Here is an 18,275-nt window from a genome sequence, read left to right as displayed (position 1 = left end):
GGGCTGCTCTTCACTTGCGGTGTGCCGGCTTCTAGGTGCGGTGGCTTCTCTTGTTGGGGAGCACAGGCTCTAGTGTTGGCTTCTAGCTGCGGTGGCGTCTTTTGTTGGGGAGCACAGGCTCTAGGCGCACGGGCTTCAGTAGTTATGGCATAGGGGTTTAGTTGCTCTGCGGCATATGGGATCTTCCCAGACCAGAGATCGAACTTGTGTTCCTTGCATTGGCAGGCGGATTCTTACCCACTGTATCACCAGGGACGTCCAATGGGATGCCTTAAGATGTTATTTAGTGAACCTCCAATTTTATTTATATAGACATGCATATAATGTATATGTGCCGCCCAAAGGCAGGTCCAGAGCAAATGTTGGCTTTGGTCATCTGTGCCCTTGCTTGGGGAGGAAAGATGGAGAATTCACCAGTGAGCACAGCTCATTGACTGGAAGATTTATTCTGTGTGAGAGCTGCATCACAGTCTCCCACAGTCATCTTCAGAGTTTCAGTGCCAGTAACGAACTCTCAGTTACAGCATGGGCTCCAAGCAGCCGGGTCTCCATAAAGCTGTAGCATCTGTGCTCCTTCTCAGCCCCATTTCACCAGGCTCACTTTTTATGCTGTCCTTTTTTGGCATGTAGTCCCCCTGGTCATTATTCTCGTCTCCTGCATTCCTGAATTTTTACCGCTTCTTGGGCCCTGGGATGGCTTTGCGGCCTGGTACACCGGATTTACCTTTGACCGCCATCTCCCTAAGCTGGATTTTCTGTCTCCAGTCACTTGCTCAGGCACAAAGCACACTTGCCAGGCTAACTATGGCTCTTTTGTAATTAAAACTCTCTGGTGGTGGTAGCGTCATGCATTCTCCGCTCAGCATACTAACCATGCTCAGGCATTGTCATAAGCCGTTTTATTAGCCCTAGTCAGGAGGCCTGTGTTCCAGAAGTGCCTCAAACACAAGGCCCTCAGTGGGATTGTGCTGGGGCACCTTGGTTTTCAGCTGGGCTGTGGACCCAAAGGTGAATGAGAGGTGGCCTTGAGGCCCTTGAGAAACGCAGGCAGCAGTGTGTCTTTTTCCTGTAAGTGATGCTGAGCTCACAGGCTCACCAGATAGGGTGCTGGGGATGGATGAATCAGGAGGACTTCCTGGAGACTTTGATTCTTGTGGCTCTAGGATCTCAAATCCAGTGCCCCTTATGCATTTTTAGACTCCCTGTTGTTTCAGGGAGTCAGCCACTTCTTGGCCATGCCACGGCCCCGCTGTTATATATAACAAAGGAAGAAGCAGCTGTAATTGTCTTCTCCAGTGATGCTTCCCTGATGGAGCCTGGAGCCCCCTTCCCCAGGTGGTGGGTCTCATCCTCTGGCACGCCTGTGTGTTCTTAAGCTTTGTTGTGCATCAGGATCTTTGGGGGAAAAAAAGAATCCATCTATAATGGGCAATCTGGAGTGGGCTTCCTGTGCCAGCCCAGCTCCCAGAGGAGGCCTTGGCCCACCATACAGGCCAGAGTGCCCCTCCAGAGCCATTCCTCTTCAGAAACCTGGGTGCTGGCTCAGAAGGTGCGTCCCCCTCCGAGGCCAGGCCCCAGCCCTCAGGTGTGGTCTGGCCAGCAGGGCAGGACTCCCTCGGCCTGCCCCAGACTCTTCCCTTCTGTTAATGCCGCTGAAGATCCCATTAGTGTGTTTGGCAGCGGCACCCGCTGTTGACTCATATTAGCTCTCTGTTGACTAAATCCCTGGCATCGCTTTTGCTCGTGCGGCTGTTGCTCAGCCCCGTCTCCCCCCTCCCTTGCATGCGCAGGCTTCCAGCAGCTCCGTGTGGAGAGCCAGGAAGGGGTGTGGCTGGCTGGTTAGCGCTCCCTCCCATGCCCTGCAGGGCATGCCTCGTTGGCCAGTAGGGGGTTTGGCGCAGCTGCTCTCACCGTCTCTGAGCTCAGTGTGGACTTGGGTGGTACAGGGCAAGCACAGAGAGTTTCAGGGTGGGAATGTGCACGTTTGAGTTGCGCAGTCTGGCTGCGCCATCCTTGAACCTTGATTTTCTGGTCTTTAAAATGGGAGGATTATATGTCTAAAAGGATATGAAAAGGCCTTAGGAAGCAGCAGGGTGCTGAAGGGTTGCTGGTCGGCTGTCATCTCACACACATCTCTGTGCCTCCTCTTTGGCCTATGAAAAGGGATTGGGAAATTTTCTAGAAATGAACATTAAAAAAAAAAAAAAAAGGGTAGGAATCCCTGGTGGTCCAGTGGTTAGAACTCTGAACTTTCACTGCCAAGGGCCTGGGTTTGATCCCTGGTCAGGGAACTAAGATCCCATAAGCCGCGTGGCTTGGCCTAAAAAAAAAAAAGCCATGCCAGGAAGGCTAAGCGTTGCTTGGCTCTCCCTTATTGGAAATTGAAAACTGGCTGTAGTATGAGAGATGCTTTATAAAAGTTTCACTTCGAATGAGAAAAGAATGCTACCCTCCCACGCCTACTCCCTGGTGGCTCAAATGGTAATGAATCCATCTATAGTGCAGGAGATCTAGGTTCAATCCCTGGGTCAGGAAGATCTCCTGGAGAAGGGAAGGGCAGCCCACTCTAGTGTCCTTGCCTGGAGAATCCTATGGACAGAGGAGCGTGGTGGGCTATAGTCCATGGGGCTGCAAAGAGTCGGACTAAGTTACTAACACTTTCACTTTTCACCCCCCACTTACACCCCCAGATAGAAAAATGCCGGTCCTTAGAGTTTCAGGACTGGAACCTCAGACCCAACAGAACATACATGATACAACATGAAGATCGTATTTTTTAGAAGGGACCCTAGACAACACATATCCACCCATCGTATGTATGGAACACAGAGGCCTGGGGATATAAAGTGACTCCCTTGGTCACTCAGTGAGGAGGAGTCAGGTGCATCTTTGGGAACCACTCTCGCCTTTGAGATGTGTAGGATCAGCAGTAAGGTGGCTGGCCCGAGTCCTAACACAGCATCATGGCAGGGGGCCAGATATGTTCTGGGCATTTACCTAAACAACGGGAAACTCCAGCAAAAGGGTTCTCTAACTTCAGTGTACACAAAGAGTGCATCTGGGATTTTCTTGTCTCCAGTTCAGCTGTGCAGAGCTCACCTGCAGAATTTCTGATTAGTTTAGGAAGCTGGACTTTGAATCGGTACCTTGGGCATGCAAGTCACACCCTTTGAAAAACACTGGCTCTGAACTGTGAGAGCAGAGGGCAGCCGCACTGTGCATTAAAAAGGGCTTCAGACAATGAGGATGGGAGCAGCAGCCTCCAAGCTGGGGGTTGGTAGGCTCACACGTGCACTTTAGGGAGCCCATCTTTGCCACCCCAGAGTGAAGGTTGGGCTGGGAGAGGGAATGGGGACCATTCCCTCTCTGGAGACAGTTCCGCTGTGCAGTAATCCAGGTGAAGGGTGATGAGGGCCTGGGGTGGAGAAGGGACTGAGTGCTGGTGCGTTCCCGGAGGTGGGGCTGTTGATTGAGTGTGGGGGAAGTGAGGAGTGGGGTCTAACTTGGAGGACAGGGGTATCTTCACTCTCAGGTGTGGGAAGAAATGGAGGACCACATAAGACCCATGAGAAGGCAGCTCCTCATCTCCACTCACTCCTGAGGTCCCTGATGCCATGAACACCCTGCCTTATCCCAGACTTCAGGCGGCTGCTTTTTCCTCCTTGTGAGGGCTGGTAATGACTCAAGGTGGCCCTCCAGGGCTTACCCTGCTCGCACCCATCCTGGACTATGAATGAGGCCGTGGGGGCCCTCGGATGACTGTGTCATGGGTTTATGTATTTTTAAAACATACCTTTGTTTTCAAAGGAGGGCAGGTGGGGAAGAGGAGAAGGCAGGAGAGGTGGATGGTGACCATCCCAAGTGGGACAGAGGTGCCCTCGCTTAACTCCGGTTCCTCACTTGCCGGATTGTCGGTGTTAATATGCAGGGTGGGGGTGTCTGCCAGCCTCTCCAGCACCAGGAACATGACCCTGCACAAGTCCAGGACAGAACAAATATTAACTGGTTAAGAGCTTTCACATGTATAACCTCACTGAGTTCTGTCTCTAGTGCACTGTTGTGGATGAAGGCGCAGGTCTGTTTAATTCTGAAATAGCAAAAGATTGTGGTGGGAGTCGGGTCGGTGATACAGGGAGATAGCCTTTCTCCTACATTCTTGCATAGGGACTTAGAAAAAACTCCACTCCATCACCGCAGAAATCCTCCACCCACAACTTGTCCTCAAAACCCGTGTCCCATCTTTCTCCATGGCCTGACTCCTGTCTCCAGCCTCCTCCATGCTGCCCAGAGTGTTTCTTCTGCAGGAATCTGGTTCTTTGCACCGGGGCTTCCTCCTCGGGCCCATGGCAGCTGCCTGCAGGCAGGGTCAGCTGCTGATTCATCTTGGTGGGTTTTTTTTTTTTTTTGGTGGTTGGCATGTGTTTTCCTCCCCCACTTGCATTTCACAGGAGAACACGTTGGCAGCAGAAAGATTAGAAAATATAGAGATGGAGGAGAAGTTAAAAACATCTAAAATCTCATCAGAGATAACCACTTTTAAAACTGTGGTGTGTGTGTGTGTCCATCTGTACTTTTCTCTTTGTTTTTAGTTCTGAATATGTTATTTAAAACGATGAATTTATATGGGTTGATGACAGTAAAGTCTCTTTCCCCACCTCTACAGCACAATTGAATAGGGAGCTAGACCCCAAGTTTGGGCCTCTTTAGGGTGGGACCCTTCTGCCCCTACTACTTTACAGCCCCTGGGATCCTTAGCTGGGGCGGGGAGCTCCCTGTGGCCATCTGAGCTGTACGCTACCTAATGCCTGGGTAAGGAGTGGGGTCCTCATCCTTGGAGCCCTTCCCCACCAATCACCTTTGCTTCCTGGCAGCTTAGAGGTCCCGTTGATGTGGCCACAGACTCCCCTTGCATCTGAGGGCTTGTGTTCTGAACACCTGCTTTGGGGAGGCTCCCACCTGCCCAGGGAGCTCAGGCCCTGCTCCCAGCCGGGGCTGATGTGGCATAGATGGGTGGGTAACCCTGCAGCATCCCAGGAGTGCCTCCTCTGCCCCAGGGTCTCTCATCTCATCCTGCAGCCTCTTCAGCTTCTCTCGACACTGGATGTATCTCACTAGTCCCACTTGATTTTAATTTCTGGCTTATTTTTGTTTCCCACAATGTTTTTGTTTGGCCAGTGCTTTCAGTCACCCAAGACTGGTTGTGCATTTACCCCGCATGAAGCGTTGGGAGGGGATAGGACAGGGGAGAGAGTTCCAGTCTAGAAGCGGGGAGACAGTGTCAGGAGATAACTCGGAACCCCACGAGGGGTGGTGAGGGGGTGAGCCATGGAACGGTGGGCTAGATTTGGAGAAGGTTCAATGCCCTGAGTGACACTGAGTTGTCCGGAAGGTTGCCTAGGAGGTTCTGCTGTTAAGAGTTGCTCAGAAGGCATTCAGTGGATGAAGCAGCAGGTGCAAATACAGGGAGGATGAGAGCCAGGAAACGGCACTGGCTGGGCTTCCAGCTCCTTGTGATTAGGGATGATTGTGAGCGCCGGCTGAGCCCCCAAATCTTGAAGGAGTGAGTGAGCAACCTCTGAAGCACAGAGGAGGGTCTCAAGCTGGTAAGAGTCAGGGGATCACAGTGTGCTGATACTATGCTAAGTGCTTAAGTGACTTGAATCCTTACCAAACCTCTTTTGGTGGTTACTGTTGTTATACCTTATTTGTGAGAGGGGAGAATCAGGACCCAGCAGACTGATTTAAAAAACCCCACCGGTGTCACATAGTAAGGCAGACTGTAGCTTCGGGCTAGAGGAGGTTTGTGTCGGGAAGGTCGTCTGACCCGGACTGGGTCTGGGAGGAGTGGGGGTGGGAGGAGCCTGCCCCAGGGTTGATGGGGACCCGGAGCCTCAGAACGGTGGCCCCCTTTCCAGGCCACTTGGGGTTCCCATGCATGGAATTCACACCTGTAAGTCATACTGGGTGAGTGTGGTTTCAACCAGAGGGCCTTCTGGTTTGAGGCCCATAATTCTTCAACGCTGAGTTTGGTAATAGGCAACATTTTAAAAAAGTAAGTGTTTAATAGAACAACACTAAAATTATCACAGAGAGAAACATTTTATATATTCCCATCCTGCTGCATAGCAACTGGTTGGTTTCACCGCTCCCTTCAGTCTTTGGGCTTTTGCATACATGTTTATAAACATGGTGTGCAGCCTTTTATATACTGTTTTTATTTAAAAAAAAACCTTTTTTCCTCTTACCCAAGCCTTCCAGACATACTTTTCACCCAGTTTGGTCCCTTCTTTTTGGCTTATTCTGAATTACTTAAAGAAGTTTGTGTGTATGTGTGTGTGTGTAATATTGCCTGTGTGTGTGTAATAATACCTGTTCCTACCTGTCTCTTGGGGTTGAAGGTTGTCACTCAGAGCACTTGGTGTCTTGCCTGTTGACTCTCCTACCCCCGAGGCTTGCAGAATCGGTGTTAACTTCCCTTAATTGCTACCATCTGGGAAAGTGTTGTTATCCCCTTTACGCAGGTCTCAAGGCCACTCAGCTGTAAGTAGGGTGGAGCCAGAATTGAATCTGGGTTTCCTGACCCATTCTTTAGTGCTCTACCCCTAGCCCATGAAAGGTGTGCTCTCCGGAACTCCCAGGGAAGGTCAGAATCTTTTGTCCTTTGACAGGTTAGAATTTCCTGCCGTAAACTGCCCTGCCTTTGCTGAACCTCTTTGCTTTACAGCATCTCTGGCATTCGGGTTCTGTCTACCATTTCTCAGCATGTCTTGTAGGTTCTTTCCCCCAGTGTCACAGTTGGCTGAGTGCCCAGCATTTCCTTCTAGAAGTTGTGAACTGGAGGGTGATATCCCCAGGGCCCTGTGCCACCCATGGGGTCATCTGGAGTGTCTTTGTTTCCCGGCACTGAGCTGGGTCCCAGGGGCAGAATCGCCCAGGGAAGCTGGCCCTGCCAGGGGGATGTGGACCGCCCGGTTCCTCGGGTGCCTGCAGGGTCAGCCTCCCTTGGCTCTGTGGTGCCTCTTCCATGCCCACTTCATGCCTGAACGCTCTTGTCATCTGTGTCATGTCTTATGTGTGTTCAAGGGGCTTGAGGTAGGCTTGGTAGCATCTCTCCTTTATCCTTCCAGCTTGCTTGCTCAGCTGCACCTTCTTTGAAATAATGGATTTTTAAAACTGTGATAATACGTAAGTAGCATAAAATTGACCATTTTAACCATTTTTAGGTGTACACTTCAAAGTATGTGCACATTGTTATGCAAGATGACCGCTGTTCATCTCCAGAACATTTTCATCATCCCCAACTAAAGCCATGTCCAGTAAACTCGAACTCCCCATTCCTCCTTCCCTGTACCCCTGGCAGCCTCTAGTCCGCTTTTTGTCTCTAGGAATCTGACTCCTCCAGCTACCTCCTGTAAGTGGAGTCATACCGTCCTTGTCCTTTTGTGTCTGGCTTCTTTCACTTAGCATAATGTCTTCAAGGTCCATCCAGGTGGTAGCATGGGTCAGCTTTTTAAAGGCTGAATGATATTCCAGTGTGCAGACATGCCACAGTTTGTTGACCCATTCATCTGAGTTACAGACTTTTCTTCGTGTCTGGGCCTTCCTAACTCTGCCCTGCCGTTCACTGATGGCACTGCCATCAGAGACTTGGATGTCCTCCACCCACCCCTCGGGGTTTTGTCCTTGGCATCCTGGCTCCTCTCACCTGGGACTCTTCCTTTTCTTGCTAATCCTTCTCCCAGGTTGTCTGGTCTTTTGTCAGAGTTGCTCAGTGTTGGCAAGTCCTCTGTCCAGTCAGTCTTTAAATCTTTTAATGATGAAATACAGATACAAAAGAGTATCTGTAATATGACTGGTTTAAAAGAAAAGTCGGACACGACTGAGCGACTTCACTTTCACTTTTCACTTTCATGCATTGGAGAAGGAAATGGCAACCCATTCCAGTGTTCTTGCCTGGAGAATCCCAGGGATGGGGGAGCCTCGTGGGCTGCCGTCTGTGGGGTTGCACAGAGTCAGGCATGACTGAAGCGACTTAGCAGCAGCAGCAGGGGCTTCCCTGGTGGTCCAGTGGCTAAGACTCCACATTCCCAATGCAGGGGGCCCAGGTTCCATCCCCCCTCGGGAAACTAGATCCCACATGTCCTGCAGTGAAGATGGACAATCCCACGTGTCGCAACTAAGACCCGTGCTGCCAAATAAGTAAATAAATAAATACTAAAAAAATTAAGTAATGTAACAAACATCCTTGTACCTTCCACCCAGCTTAAGAACAAAGAGCCTCACCAGTGCTGTTAATTCCCCACCCACGTTCCCTCCCTAATTGCCTTCCCTTCCCCCACCCCTAAAGTTTATCTCATTCCTTTTTTGATGGGTTTGCCTCATGTGTGTGTTTCCCTAAAAGATAGACTGTTCGTCCTGCATGTTTGTGAACTTTCTAGTATATGGATTTTTCACTCAATATTGTGTCTGTGAAGTTTATCCATATTGATGAGATGGCTGGACTTCTTGCCGTGCTGTATGAATATACCCGAATATATTTATCCTTTGTTGGTGGACATTTGGGATGATTTCAGTTCGGAGCTATTAGGGGAAAAAATGGCGCTTTGAACCTCCTGAAATTGGTCTCCTGGTGCACGTTTGCAAGCCAGCATCTCTCCTGGGTATGTACCCGTCGCTGGGAGGGCGGCAGGCAGGGCCTTTTAAGATCATATGAAATTGTTTTCCAGAGTCCCTGCAGTACATAAAAGCGTCTGCTAATCCATTCTTCAGCCCTGGGCGTTGGGCAGCTTTTCTGTTTTATTTTACCGGTCTTGCGGGAGTTAGTGGGAACTCACTGTAGTCTTCACTTTTTCCCAGTTGTTGATGGGTTGAGGATCTTTGCGTGTTTATGGACCATGAATGTATTTCCTCCTGGTATGCTGTGTTCTATGATGTTTGCCTGGTTTTTAGTTGGGTTATATTTTTCTCATTGTGTTCGGCTCCTTTCTCTGCTGGCCTTGATGAGGTTGTCTCCCATACCCACTTCCTCTTCTGAGCTCACCTCAGTGGAACAAGGGAGAACGCGTCCATGTAAGTCCCCCTTGCCTTTCCTCCCTAAGTGGAAATGCACGTTCCATCTTCCCTTTCGCTGTGAATTAGCTGAAGTCTGTTGCTGCTGGTGAGCAGTTGCGGGATGTGTAGTCTTCATTCACTTCTGCCTACTTTCCTTCCAGTTTGTATTCATTGAAATTTTAAGTGCAGTCAAAAGCAGAGAGAGCCCCAAGTACCCATCATATAACGAACATAACCTAGGTACCCGGTGTTAAACTTCATCACTTATTAATGTGGCCCCTCTCTTTTCACTGGTATTCTTATATCTGTTCCTTCCTGATTCTTTTAAAAAAAATTCCTAAACAAAATCCCAGTTATCTAAAAGATAAGGGCTGTGTTTTCTAAAAAATATTCACAATATTATCACAACACCTAAAAATAATTAATAGTTGTCTTTTAGTCTCAGATATATAGTCAGTGTTCAGATTGTCTTATTTGGTTGTCACACCAAGGTCCTTTGAGTGTGTTTGGTTGATTATCTATCTGAAGCTCTTTAAGAATTTTTTGAAATGTTATTTTCTCTTGCTTTATTGAGGCATAATTGACAAATAAAAATGCTATTTATTTGAGATATAAAGCATGTTGATTTGATATACATCTGCATTGTGAAATGGTTACTGCACATTGAGGTAATTAACATATCCATCACTTTTCTGGTCACCATTTGTGTGTGTATCTTGGCAGATTTCAGGTACACTCTACATTATAATTAACTATTGCATCATCACGCTGTCATTTAGATCCCAGAACTTATTTATTTTATAACTGAAGTTTGTGTTCTTTGACCAACATCATCTCCTTTTTCTCTGCCCCACAATTTAGCTAAAGCTCTTAATCTGGAGTTTTCCCTTCTCCCCTCCTTTTCTTCCCCATTTGTTGAAGGAGTGAGCCATCTGTCTTAGAGTTTCCCACTGTGGATTTCCTCGATGGCATCCTCAACATTTGGTTCCCCAGAGGTACAGTTGATACAAGCATCACTTAAAGCATCTGACTCAGCACACAGAAAACAGTGAGGCAAGTTCCTCGTCCTTGAGAAGCTTGAGTGGAGACAAGTCATTACACCTGGTGTGAAAAGTGCCCTGGGGAAATTCAAATAAGCTTAAAGAAAGGGCTAAGGTGGGAGGACTGGGAGGGGAAAGATGGGCAACCAGAAAATTTCAGAAAGCTTTGAGTTCTGAGGACAGTGGAGAATAGCTTTTCTGGTAGCCAGTCAGCATACGCAAAGGCACTGAGGCTTGAGATAATAATACTTGCAGGATTCCTGCTCCTGTTCAGCCCCTGCCTGTGAGCCTAGGTATCCTATCTTTCATTGGATGTTGCTTCTTTGAAAAGCTCCAGATTCCTCATCTTTGAGAAGTGTTCAGTAGATTTGATTAAAAGAGTATCTTTTTGTTCTGGTTCTTCATCAGCTCCATAATTGTAGTTTTGAATGTCTCCCCCGGTGGCTTAGACAGTAAAGAATCTGCCTGCAATGCAGGAGACCAGGGTTTGATCCCTGGTTGGGGAATATCCTCTGGAGAAGGGAATGGCAACCCACCACAGTATTCTTGTCTGGACAGAGGAGCCTGGTAGTTTACAGCCCATGGGGCTGCAAAGAGTCGGACACGAGTGGGTGACCAACACTTGACCTTGAGGTTCTCTTTTTCTGTATCTTACTCCTGTTTGGGTTCCTTTACATTCTACCGGAACATGTCCCCCCCACTGCCCCCCACCCCCACCCCGTGAGCTCACCCCGTGAGCCCTTTCTCTCCGTCTCCTGGCCAGAGGTGCCTGCAGACATTTTTAGGAGTAGAGTCAATGAACTTGAACACTGCAGAGAGAAAGGAGGTGGAACAGATGGCAGGGCAGTGGGAACCACTCGGTTTTACTCCTAAAGAAACACTTGAAAGCCACGTGGTCCAGAGCGTCATTCTGGGGTGGCAGGTCTTTGCCTTGGAGCACGCCTTCTGTTCCACAGCCAGAGGCTGCTCACCTGTGGCAAATGAGCAGTAATTAGCATGTAATAGGAGCAGTTTCCTGCATGCGCCTCCTGGCTCCTCCTCTTGGCGGCCCAGTGACAGAGGGAGACCTCTTCGCCTCTCCGAGGTCCCCCTTCCTGTTCCCAGACTCACCTGTGGTTCTCCCCAGGGCCCAGAAGAAACTGCCCGCTCTGGCGTCTGCCTGTGAAACAGCCGTGGGCTTCATCCAGGAAAGCCCAATACACTGTAAAGGTGCTTGAGGGTTAGTTATTAACCCAGAGCACTCCCTGGCAGCCCATTCCAGTCCTTTGATGGCTCCTGTTTGCTGGGGCCCAAGGCCCAAGCCACCTGCCCAGTGAGCTGCAGTCTGTATTGGGTGGCAGTGACAGCGGGGGTCAGAGTCCAGGGAGGGGCCCAGCTGGCTGGAGACTGGCTCCTGTCCCTGCACACAGGCTGGAGTGGCAGATCCCAGGGGAACTGCGGGGAGGGAGCTAAGAGGAGGGAATCTGTATGTGGGATGTTTCAGTGGGAGCCAGGCAGTCCAAGGTCAGAAACATTTATTCGGGATGCTTCAGTATTCTGCATAGGACTGACTGACTTTGAAGTCCAGAAGCATTTAGCTTTGTTCTCAAAGCTATGGTGATAGCTCCTCTTCATTAAAAAGGCTTCCGAAGAAAAATGCAAAAATTATGTGCCGTCTTCAGAAAAGAAAAGAAGCATTGCGTGTACTTGGATTACTGTTATGTGTCATTTATCTTATTAACTCACTTCACAAGACGAGCACAGCCACACAGATGAGTTTTCGAGAGAGCTGAAGTTCATTCTGTTTACTGACGAGCTCTGCTTTATGCCATCTGTTTCATGTATTCGTTAAAAACCCCAGTAAAAAATGATACCGGTGATCTTATTTACAAAGCAGAATGAGACTCTTAAACTTAGAAAACAAACTTATGAGTAAAGGTGGGGGAAGGGATAAACAGGAGGTTGGGGTTAACATACGCACAGTACTTTATATAAAGTAGATCATCAGCAAGGACCTACTGTATAACACAGGGAACTTTACTCAATATCTGTGATGACCTGTATGGGAAACAGAACCTGAAAAAGAATAGCTATGTGTATGTGTGTAATTAAATCACTTTGCTGTACACCTGAAACTAACACAACGTTGTAAGTCAACTATACTCCAGTACAAAATAACAAATTTAAAAACACACACACACACAAACCCACAGCAAAACATAAGATCAAAATACAAAAGCAGAGAGAGATCAACTAGTGTGTGTAAGACCCCATGCAAGGAATATGAAATGATCGAAAATGTGGGCCCTGCTTCGAAGGAGCTCATTTGGGGTGGGAAGTGGAGTTGTAATTGATTCACAGTGCACATCTGGCCCCTCACGTTGCCTTGGTAGCCCGGGTCAGTGTGCTAAGGATGTCAGGGTTAAAGGACCACCCCCGACTCCCCTCCCCGGCATCTGCGTGGTCTGGCTACTCTGGTGGGCTGTGTACTGTGTTCCAGCCTTCATTCACCCTGTCGCTGCTTACTTCCTGGCTCTGCCAGGGAACCTGCTCTACCCGCAGCCTCTACCCCAGAGGGCCCCAGTCACCAGTGGAATGCCACGTGCCGCTGTGTTTGAGGGGCAGTGTTCTCTGCACAGTCACGTCCCTTATGTTTGTGTAGAGTTTTAGGTTGAGATGAAGCTTTCGCCTTTTGTGGCTTTATTTAATCCTCGTAGCACCTCTGTGACAGAACTGTGGGCATTCCAGTTTTGTAAAAAGTTCAGCAGCAAGGTTTCTGCCCAACACCCCGCAGTAAGTGAGAGCACCGGATGTAAAACCCTTTCCAGACTTGGCATTCCAGTCTCCCCAGTTCTTCCCCAAGGCTGCCACCCTCATGGTTCTCACCCTCACCCTGAGGGTGGCTGCCCCACCCTCACACTTTGTACCTTTGCTGTTCATTCCCTTTCTTCTTGGCTGATTCTTATCTCATAAGGGTCCAGTTGTCTCTCAGGACCCATTTCAGATGCCACCGTGTCTGTGAAGCTTGTCCCAAACCCCCACCCTGCTTGTACCCTATGGTATTCCCGCTCATGTTTTGCCTTGTGGGGGACTTAGTACATCCCATGCCATGGTAGTGGTTCATGTAGTAATTTGAGTAATAATTGTAATTATTTATATTACTTACAAAAACCAAGTAATAAATTGACTTATTGTTTTGCAAAAGTTTTTATTTTGGTGAAATGCAGATAAAGTGTTAACCATTCCATCACACTCACTCACAATGTTAGGCAACCATTACCACAGTCTAGCTCCAGAGCCTTGTCATGACCTCTGAACCTAAGTAAGCATTCATCCTCCTTTCTCCCCTCTTCCCAGCCTCTGGCAGCCACTAACCCGTTTTCTGTCTCTGTGGATTTGCCAACTCTAGATATTTCATATAAATGGAGTCGTACAGAATGTGTGGCCGTTGGGGTCTGGCTTGCACATAGCATGTTTTCAAAGTAGACTGACCGTGTACATTATGATGTAAGCACTTCACATGGCTTAGCTCACTGATTTCTCACAACCCTATGAGTTAGGTAGTTCCTATTAACAGCCTCATTGTACATACAGTATAAGGAGATCGAGGCACAGAGAGGGTAAGTGGCGTGCTAGAGCGTACACAGTGCATAAATGGTTTTGGTGCCTCCGCTGTACTGCTAGTGTCTGCTCTGTCTGCTCTTGACCTTGATCTTCAGAGATTACATGTATAAGTTTAACCTATGAAGTTGAATTTGAAGGAGAAAAAGACAGAATTAATCTACAGTAAAAGAACAACATATGATGTAGCTCCAGCGGCAGAAACCTCCAGAGACAGCGCTTAAGGGCGGTAGGACAGAATTGGTTGTGGGAGGTGGATTCTGCAGTCAGAGTTCTTGGCTTAATTGGAGTGGTCGCTGTTGTTCAGTCATTAAGTCGTGTCCAACTCTTTGTGACACCATGGACTGTAGCAACCCAGGCTTCCCTGTTCATCACCAACTCCCAGAGCCTGCTCAAACTCGTGTCCATCGAGTCGGTGATGCCATCCAACCATCTCATCCTCTGTTGTCCCCTTCTCCTGCCTTCAATCTTTCCCAGCATCAGGGTCTTTTCCAGTGAATCAGTTCTTCTCATCAGGTGGCCAAAGTATTGGAGCTTCAGCATCAGTCCTTCCAATGAATATTCAGCACTGATTTCCTTTAGGATTGACTGGTTTGATCTCCTTGCAGTCCAAGGGACTCTCAAGAGTCTTCTCCAACACCATAGTTCAAAAGCATCAATTCTTCGGCACTCAGCTTTCTTTATAGTACAATTCTCACATCCATACATGACCACTGGAAAAACCATAGCTTTGACTAGATGGACCTTTGCTGGCAAAGTAATGTGTCTGCTTTTTAATATGCTGTCTAGATTGGTCATTACTTTTCTTCCAAAGGGGAGCTTACTCAATGCCAGACATGGTTCTGAGCACTTCGTATATGCGTCCACAGTTAATTCTCACAAAAACTTTGTAAGGTAGCCAGTGCCCTATTGCACAGATGAAGAAACATGTGCAGGTCGGTTTAATGCCCCACCTGTGGCCTGCCACTAGAGCGTGGTGGGCCTGGCAAGTGTGGCTCCAGCGTCCATCATCTGCATCTTTGTTTTTTTAATCTTAATTTTCTGTGTTTGGTTATAACATACCTTTCCTGAAACACTGAGAACAAAGTAGCCTAGTTGGTTAACTAGGAAGCAAAAAAGGGAAAAATAATGAAAATACGGGTTTTATAAAAAAGAAGTATTATCTTGTCATACCAACTCCGTACTTTAAAGCATGCTATTTATTTTAGAATTTTTAGGAATTATCAATTAAAAAATACCAAATAAAAGTCGTATCATACCTGCAATAATACATCATCACTTCATTTACATTTTGGTGGTATCCCTCCACCTTTTTGCTGTTGCTGCTAAGTTGCTTCAGTCATGTCCGACTCTGTGTGACCCCATAGACTGCAGCCCACCAGGCTCCCCCATCCCTGGGATTCTCCAGGCAAGAACACTGGAGTGGGTTGTCAGTTCCTTCTCCAATGCATGAAAGTGAAAAGTGAAAGTGAAGTCGCTCAGTCGTGTCCGACTCTTAGCGACCCCATGGACTGCAGCCTACCAGGCTCTTCCACCCATGGGGTTTTCCAGGCAAGAGTACTGAAGTGGGGTGCCATGGGGTTGCAAAGAGTCGGACACGACTGAGCAACTGAGCAACAAACCCGCTTGTACCCAGTTTACTTGCTTAAGAAGGAAGAACCAGGGCAAGAGACAGGGGCAAAAACAATGGTCAGTTTTGCTTCTCAGAGGCCACCGCAGGTCAGAGCTCTGGGGTGGTGGTTGTCACACATGTTAGGTGCAGAAACCAGTATCTGGAACACGGGATCCAGGCAAGAAAGCAGGATTTGAGTAATTCATTGGCAATCACAGCTCTGAATCCAGTGCAGGTTATCTTTATCTCAAATGTTTATCTCAGAGCTTTATAGTTTATCCACATAAGATAGCATGAGAAAGGTGATAAAGACATCTCTATACAGCGTGGCCCAAAGTGAATTTTAAAACCTGTCTTTCTGTCTTCATAGGCATTATGCTGAGTGAAATAAACCTTGTACAAGAGTACCTCTGGATGATTCCATTTCTCTGTCACTCCAGAACTGGCAAAAGTAATCTAGAGAAGAATCAGTTCAGAATGGGTGTTGCTTCCTAGGGAGTGGGGACAGCCAGGAATTGGCCCGGGAGGGGCACCCAGGATCTGGGGAGATTAGAATGTGCGGAATGGCACAGAGGTGTGGCTTGCACAGATGTTTCCATCTGTCAATATGGAGCGGCTCAGATTTGCACATTTAGATGTAAGTAAATGTACCACCACCATCTGTGCAAAAAAAGTGTGAAAAAATTAATGGAGGGAAGGGGGAGGAAGGAGTACAGATGACACTGAATGTTGATCCTTGTTAAACCTGAGTGACAGGTGTTTACTGCCCTCTTCTGTTTACTTCACATGTTTTAATGCACGCGTGCGTGCTGAGTCGCTTCATTTGTGTCCAACTCTTTGCAGCCCCGTGGACTGTAGGCCGCCAGGCTCCTCTGTCCACGGAATTCTCCAGGCAAGAATACTGGAGTGGATTGCCATGCCCTCCTTCAGGGGATCTTTCCTACCCAGGGATTGAACCTGCCTCTCTTACATCTTGGGCATTGGCAAGCAGGTTCTTTACCACTAACACCACCTGGGAAGCTCACATGTATTGATACTGACCCTGAGAAAGGGTTTTAAAAGTCGGGGCATGCTAGGTAATCTTTGTTGATTCCTCCCCCTTCCAGGAATCCGGCCCAGTTGGCGTCCTCTGGGGAAAATGCCCGTCTCGTGGGCATGGGAGTTGGTCCCAGCCGCCCCGGCTGTGGGTCTCCAGGCGTGCTCTCCTTCTGCCTTGTTGGTGGCTGTGGACTTTGGCTTCCTCCCCCTGGCACCTGCCATCTCCCCTGTCCTTTTGTCCCCTGTCCATTTGCTCGGGAGAACAGACCCTCCCCTTCTGTGACTTTGACCTTCCCACTCCACCCACACTTGTGGCTTCTTATCTGGGACTCCTCCCTTGGCGAGTCCTTCTCAGCCGTGAGTGAGTCCACAGAGCCGCGTTCACTTGGGCCTCATTTCCCTTCCGCTGAGGGCTGTAAGGTCCACCGGTGTGCCTTGGCTCAGCCATCAAGATCAAGGATTGGAGGTGCTCGGGCCCCACGTGGCTGTAGAGGAAGACAGGCCGTGCGCTTCCGTTTGCATCTAGAATTGCAAGATGGGCGCAGCCAGTCTGCAGCCCCTGTGGGAGGGAGGGAGAGCGGGATTGGGAAGACACGCTCGGGATGTCCAGGAGCTGGGAATAGTCCTGTGTTTTGACCTGGGTGGTGGCTGCATAGTCATGGTCATTTCTGATCATTCCTAGCATTGCACACATGTGACCTGTGCGGTTTTGTCTGTGTGTGTCATGCTCCAATTAAAAAGTAGACTAAAGGTCTGTACAAGGCTTTAAAACACATTCACATAAAGGAGTTTCGATTTTGTAGCTTTCTTGAGCAACTGGAAAGTCTGATAGCATGGTCTGAATTCTCATAGAGCAGCAGTTGACTAGATCTGTGTGGTGACTGCCCCCAATTCACTTGTGAGCACCGTCCAGCAGGAACCTGCTGGAACGGTTGGCACCTGCATAGCCCCACACAGATTTTCCTCCTGTCCCTACAGGAACTGCCTAGGTCCCTGAGATGGTATAAGGGTTGGGGTTCAATGCCTGGTTTAGAGACAGTCTTGGAGAAAAATCTTTTGACACAGATTTGAGGTCTTCTTTTACCTGTGAAATCATTCTAGATGAATTAGTTCTGGTTGAACTAGGAGATGTTGGGGTTAGCTGTGAACAGTCCATAGCAGTGAGAGATGATGAGGAGTTGCTGTATTTGTGTGTGTGTGTTTAGTCACTAAGTTATGTCTGATTGTGACCCCATGGACTGTAGCCCGCCAGGCTCCTCTGTCCGTGGGATTCTCCAGGCAAGAATTCTGGATTGGATTGCCATGCCCTTCTCCAGGGGATCTGCCTGACCCAGGGATCGAACCCGAGTCTCTTACATTGCAGGTGGATTGTTTACCACTGAGCCACCAGGGAATCCCTCTGTATTTGTGCCTAGGTGTTTAGTTCTGTAGATAATTTCCTGTTTTTGTCTTCTACTTTAAAGTAACATTCCATAATACTACATAGAACTAGTTCATACTTTTTTTTTTTTACCATGTTTGATATTCAGTATGTATTGCTTTTAAAAATGCATCTGTGATTGGAACATTTTTACTAGATCATGGGTAAGGAGAGGCTCACTTTCTGTGTGGTGAACTTGCAGCCAAGAGTCTTCTCACCACAGCTCACACTAAACACAGACCACTCACCTTATAATAATCTTGACAATGCCATCCCTGCAAATCCAGACCCAGGGAGTGCCCGTAGGCATCACACCCTCCTTTTCTTCTTCTGAATATGTCATTCTCTGCCTTCTTCCAGGAGACTTTTTTAAGACTACTGACTCACCAAAGGAAAAAGAGAGAAGAATGAAAAATCAAAGGCCACCTGTAACAAGACAGCTTTATTTTATACCCCTCCATCAGGGACATAGATGACGGTGCCTCAGTTGTAGTTTTATGACCCTAACAGTCAT

At 48.2% G+C, this 18,275-nt stretch overlaps 1 protein-coding gene across 10 annotated transcripts in view; it reads left to right on the top strand.

Annotated features, from left to right (window-relative positions):
• EPB41L4B (erythrocyte membrane protein band 4.1 like 4B) overlaps positions 1-18,275 on the top strand; it is a 139,093-nt gene that overhangs the window by 2,868 nt on the left and 117,950 nt on the right. Inside the window, exon 1 of one of the 10 annotated variants that reach the window (XM_070795244.1) lies at positions 16,649-16,807. The exons of the other annotated variants lie outside the window; for them this stretch is intronic. The gene's annotated coding sequence lies outside the window, so the exon portion shown is untranslated. Of the gene's footprint in view, positions 1-16,648; positions 16,808-18,275 lie in introns of those variants that run through there. 10 annotated transcript variants of the gene reach the window in all.

This window comes from Bos indicus, chromosome 8 (genome assembly GCF_029378745.1).
Source record: "Bos indicus isolate NIAB-ARS_2022 breed Sahiwal x Tharparkar chromosome 8, NIAB-ARS_B.indTharparkar_mat_pri_1.0, whole genome shotgun sequence".
NCBI classification, from domain to species: domain Eukaryota; kingdom Metazoa; phylum Chordata; class Mammalia; order Artiodactyla; family Bovidae; genus Bos; species Bos indicus.
The sequence above is the reverse complement of the archived record's forward strand: the minus strand, read 5'-3'. Positions and strand labels throughout refer to the sequence as shown.